Source organism: Rutilus rutilus, assembly GCF_951802725.1.
Source record: "Rutilus rutilus genome assembly, chromosome: 12".
NCBI classification, from domain to species: Eukaryota; Metazoa; Chordata; class Actinopteri; order Cypriniformes; family Leuciscidae; genus Rutilus; species Rutilus rutilus.
In genome coordinates this window covers 5,780,906-5,787,114 of record NC_140217.1, presented here as the reverse complement: position 1 = coordinate 5,787,114, position 6,209 = coordinate 5,780,906, and positions in this window count along the sequence as shown.

Sequence of the window (6,209 nt, the reverse complement as noted above, 5' to 3'; positions counted from 1 at the left end):
AAGGTTTTTTATTTTTACATTTGTCTCATTAGATATTTGAATAAGTTGAAACCCAACACTTGCATTTAAAAGTGTAATTCGACAATGTCTCTCAGCAAATCCTGTTGTCACTGGCGGGCAATGCATTCTGGGGTAGCTGCAAAGAATCTATCTGTTGCATCCTTCAAATGCGTCCTTTGTTTCCGGGGAAATGGATTCTGCATTTGCAGGAGCATTCGAATTGGGACAGACTTCGTCACACAGCCCTGACGCAATCGCACTTCGAAGGATGCAGCCTTTGAATTGGAACACAGGAACTGTCTCTTTGAAGCCCCTCCTTCTGAAAGCGCAATGTGCTCTGATTGGTTGGCTTGACCAGTGGGTTGTGATTGGTCAACCACTTACAGCGTGTTTGGGAAATGTCACGCCCCTTACCATAACTAAAGTTTCTGAAGTTTACCATAACACGACCCCAACCGCACCCCTTGTTTTTTGTATATGAAAGAAGCAGCAATTATTTAGACGAGGGATATTGTGACGTGTTCGTTCCTAGAAGAAAACTCCAACTACGAGTTTCAGAAACAGTGACACTGATATAGAGAATAACTCTTTGTGCTTTGTAACTTTACAGACCTTTTTATATGTTCAAACAGCAACATTACACACTGAAGAGAGTTGAAAAGCATACAAGAACCCTTTAAGAAATAGTTCACCACCAAATTACAATTCGGTCGCCATTTACGTCTTGTCTTTAACTAGCGGGGAGAATTGCACAATGGACATTACATTTCCCTGTTTTAGAACGAACGGCGTTACACTAAAGTATCACATCACTGAAAGCGTTTATGATTCTTAAGAATCAAGTGTGCACTTGAGCAGACCACACGCGGCAGGTCAAGCATTGATCACTTGCATAAAGAGCACTTGGCTTACTTTAAATTGGGTCTTACCTGAAGCAATCTGACTAACTCAAGTTAATGCACAAAACAATTATCCTTCTTAGCGCCCTGATTTAATCAGGTTCTGTGTGTACAGGGAAATAAAGGTATGCCTCTTGCTAAGAAAGACAATTTCACACGCATACGACCTCCCTCCCTTTAGAAAAATTAGAGCCAATGGAGATTACATAGAGAATTAAGCAGTTAGCTCTTACACGCAAGTGTGTTTCTGTGCTAATGCTGGTGCCATTGATGGCTCCCTGTGCAGAAAATAGATGCAAACACTTGTGATGTGAGCACAATATATTTTTGTCAGACAATGACAATGTGTTGGAATTGCATAAAAATGTAAAATGCTGAGAAATGCTGAAAGAGTGCATTTCATGGATAAGCGTCCTATTTTAAAAACAAAGGACAGGAGTTGGTGCAGAATAACATGTTTGTGTGTGTAGCATTTTTTTGTATGTATTTTTGAGACCGCGAAACTAATGCCGTTTATCATTTGTAGCCCTTTTTTGCAGCACAGTTACTTTTTTTTGCATAATTTAATAGGCGGCATGAAAGCCGAAAACGATGTTCAAGACCAAGCAACATGGTAACAATGCATAATGCATAACATTGAATGCATATTTACACAGGCCTAATAAGGAATATTGTAACAGTCAAAAATGTTTACAGTCAGAAGTGGGTTCAGTGAGGCTTCAGGCAATCCATTTGAATGTTAACAGTTTCCTTCAAGTGGACCATCATCCACGGAAAAAATCCATTGAGTTTAATAATAAAGCATAAAAAAGTCTTATGGGGCCTTAAAGCTAGATGGACCAAACCATATTTCCGTTTTAACATAGCCCTACTGAGTAATTCTGTGTCCATTACATATACGAACCCCTTCATTCACTGTTATCCCCACTTTTTTTGAAAGTTTCTCTTCACTCTAGCCATTTTGAATCTATAGTCATAAACTTGCTGCGTGACTGAGATCAATTAGCATATTTTAAATAAGTTTTTCCTATAAACAATGGGGTTGTCTTTCATGAGCTGTTTCCAATTTATGAGCTGTCCACAAGCTACTGTAGCTTTATTTTATGTGCATTCTAAACACTGCTTGCTATAGATGCATATTATGCTGTTGATATGTTTCTCTTTTTTTTTTACCTCATAAACGAGAGACTGAATTTGTTCTGTGTAAAGTAACCTTCTTATGCAGCATTTCTCTCATATTTTGTTGTGGTTTTTTTTTTTAATTTTTTTTTTTTTATGCAAACCCTATTTAACTAATGTGTGTCCAACATCAATCTTGCAAACAGCAACTCTCTATTCATCAAACACAGTTTCCACAAAATATTAAGTATATTAGAATGATTTCTGAAGGAAGACTGGAGTAATGGCTTTGCCATCACAGGATTTTTTTATTTTTTATTATTATGTTCAAATATAAATAAGCTATTTTAATATTTTTTTATTATTATTTTGATATAGCTATTGTAACACTGTGACATGTTATTATAGTTTTTACTGTTTTTTTTAATCAAATAAATGCAGAAATTTAGGCCTGGTAAAGTGTTAGGTGTGTTAGGCCCTACATTACTGGGAAAAAATGTCCCCACAAAGATGGCAATATCCAAAATCCTTGTCCTTGTGGGGACATTTTTCCCCTTGTGGAAAACAGCTTATAGATCATACTAAGTGATATTTTTTTGAACATGCAGAAAGTTTTCTGTGATGAGTAGGTTTAGGGATAGGGTAAGTGTAAGGGGACAGTTTGTACAGTATAGAATTCATTGTCTATGGAAAACACATGAAAATACAACGTGTGTGTAAACAATAGGCCTATGTCACACTTCCTGCTTCCGGAACGCGGAGTAGGGATTCAGAACTTCCGGTCAACAGTATTTCTCGATAAGGATTTCGATTATCAGCCATAATGTCTAAACCATCCGAGGTAGACTGACCACGAGCTATGAGGTTGTGAAACAAAGGTTTTTGCTCCTGTAGAAGCTATAAGTTCGTATGAAATCAACCTTGTTTTAAGAAAAACATGTTTTAGCCACGATCTTATGAAAAAAAACTACAGCAACGTCTGCTGATTGGTCCAACTCGCTGTTACCATAGAAACGTTTACCTTACTGGCGAACGGCCCGCCGCTGTTGTTGTAGTGTACCGGGTTGCTCTGCGTCAGGACGTAGACAGCCATACCTCAGCTTTCACGCTTTTCCACTTGAGAGTTTTCATTTACCATCCGAACCACATCGTCATATGTGACTTCAGGCAGGTTGCGGAGAGATTTTGTCCAGCGGTATCTATCGGACTCCGCCATTGTAAAAAGCTAATCGGAAGAGCCGTATCCCTACTAAAAGACGTACTTCTGGTCTTAAATTTTTTCGTGACATAGGCCTATTACATCATTTATAAGAACTTTTTGGTTTATATATATATAGCTAATATATGCAGTCCAAAAGTCTGACACCACTACTGATACAAGAATTGAATCTTTTTGGACTGCATCTCAGTCTAAATGATCATATTAGATTTGAGGTAATTGAGGTAGTTTCATGGGTTCCATCTAGACCTCTATCATCTGGATATCCCTTGGATTGGTTTCCCATTCAAGAGAAGTAATTCCAGCTGGTCCAGGTCAGGGTGAGTTCAAGATCTCCCATGACCGTAAGCCCAGAGATCCCCAGCCGCAGAACTAACCACCACAAGCGTCTACAGGCTGCACAGATGCGTGTCAGCTCCCAGGTTAGCACCTTATCCCTTTTATCAAGCGGAAAAAAGTGTCCCACGCAAAACCCCCGCTCCCTTGCGAGCACGCAGCGTCTCTGTTACCGCACATTTGCAGAAAGAGAAAAATAAAGAGACGTATTCAGCCTCTCCATCTTGTGCTCCAAAAGATCCATTAGTATTCTGAGCAAAGCTTAGCCAGTGACAAGCCATACATCACCGTCACAGCAAAACGCTCTCTCTCTTTCTCTCTCTCTCTCTCTCTCCCTCTCTCTTGCCGCCCTGCAAATATGGCGAGCGCATACTCTTTTGTTTGTATGCCACCCTCTGTCCTGCAAGTGTCCTCTAATCTGTGTCCGCAGACGGCGCACGCACACGTACCGATTTTACAGCTCAGCCATTACAGAGGACGTGCTGTTGCTGGAGGAGAGAGAGGCATTCTGGGAAGGTCCGTAAGAAAGGGGCACTTTCACTGTCTCGCCAAACGTTCGTCCTTGACTAACCTTGTCCTTTTACGGAGCTATTAAAGAGCGCTGTAAATTACATTGATGGGTCCCTCAAAAATGGCCTCCTGTTTTACTGTTTTCAGCCTGACCGACGAGGTCCAATAATGCAAATTATTGGAAAACTTGAGATGCTGAACTGCAAACACTACCGGTCTGTTGCATTCTGAATAAAGTCTGCATTGTTATGCTGCTTTGAATGGCCAGGTAATACAAAAATGCACCCAGCAGAAGCATTATGATGAATAACACAACACTTTTTGCCTCTAATATGTTTCCATGTGAACAAAACATAGACATTATCATATTTATTACTCTACTCAGCTTTGTGGAGATTCATATCATGTAATTTACACTGTATGGGACACAAACAAAAGCAGCTGACACATTTTTTTCCCCCCTCAGTCCCCTTCACTCTGAATAGACACGATGATTGAGCTCAGTATATTAGGGAAAATGTCCAGCATGACTCAGCTCAAAACTGAATTCACATTAATAGCTCCTCAACATTGAGTTTGGAATCTTTCTTTCTTTCTTTCTTTTTTTTTTGTGCTTGAGGGAAATGGTGAAATGGTAGATTTCGGATCTCGTCTGCAGTTCATCTTGCAAGCATTATTGGAATTCCTGTTTGAGTTCTTCCTCTAGATATTTGAAAAAGATGAGAGAAATGCATTTCTCGGAAGTATTGAATAGGTTTTTGAAAATAAAAAGAGGTAGAGAATGCTTGGTTCAAAATAAAAGGGCTATTGTTCCTCGAAAAAAAAGTCTCAAATGTGAACTTTGGTCTAGGAACAAGGCGAGGTGGGTTTATTTGCTTTGTTTGGATCAGATGCTCCATTTGTGTCACGGCAAGGCGATGCATAAATCTGGGTTGCGTTTGCAGGTGTGTGTGTTTATGTGGGTATGTCAGACAGTTCTGGTCTTGTTAATGCATCGCCCCTGAGAGTGTGTTTTTGGTCGGAAAGACTGATTAGGGATATACGAAAGGTGAATCAAGGCAGGTGTTAAATCTGGAGCAAGAGCAGGGGACAGGGACACACTCCTGTGCTTTAGCTGCCCTGATAGAAGCTGATCGGGTCAGGCATTGGCCCGGTGAAAGGTCAAGGTGACTAGACCAAACAAGTGTCCTCTACTTCAGCTGTGAGGTCAGGAATTATGGTCTTTGAACAACCTCGGCATCACATGCTTGGATGTGACTGAACTGTATGCTGATCCCACTTGTCCTCTTTTTATAGAGTAACAAGTGCAATAAAGTACATTTTATGTTCAGGTGTTTGTACACTATATATCTTTAGTCAAAAGTAGTTCAGTCAAAAATGAAAATTCTGTCCTTTTGCTCACCCATGTCATTTAAACCCCTATGAGTGTCTTTCTCCTGAATAACACAAATGATGATGCTCTTTTTAATAGAAAGGAAAATAAAAGGAACAAATTCTGTAGAGCTCTAAATTGGCACAAAACACCATGAAAAAAGGTGTGAATGTCAGAGGCGTGAATTGTGGATGATAGCTTTGTGTGGAAAGCTATCATCCACACTTCTCAAAATTTAACTCGTTATTCAGTCATTGTTTCTTTTATAATATGATGAGGAAAAAAAATCTTAACTATCAATATATCAAATATACCAATATAACAGCCAAACAGCACCCCCAATATATATATATATATATATATATATATATATATATATATATATATATATATATATATATATATATATATATAATTTATACATGTAATACATTTATTTGGTATATATTGATATAGCTGGTATTTTTTTACAAACACAAACCTATATGACTTAAGAAAACGTATAGCTTACAAGCTTTATGGACTGTTTTTTAATCATTATGGAGATTGCACATCATAGATATTCTTCATAGCATCTCATCGTGTTCCACTGCAGAGAGAAGGTCATATGGGTTAGGGATGACCTTTTTTTTTTTTTTTTTTTTTTTTTTTTTTGGGAGAACTATTCCTTTAATTAGGCCACTGTGTTTTTGAACAACCCGAGATTCAGTAAATAATAGTGATATGAGGACTGAGAAATACACCTGCTGTTTTT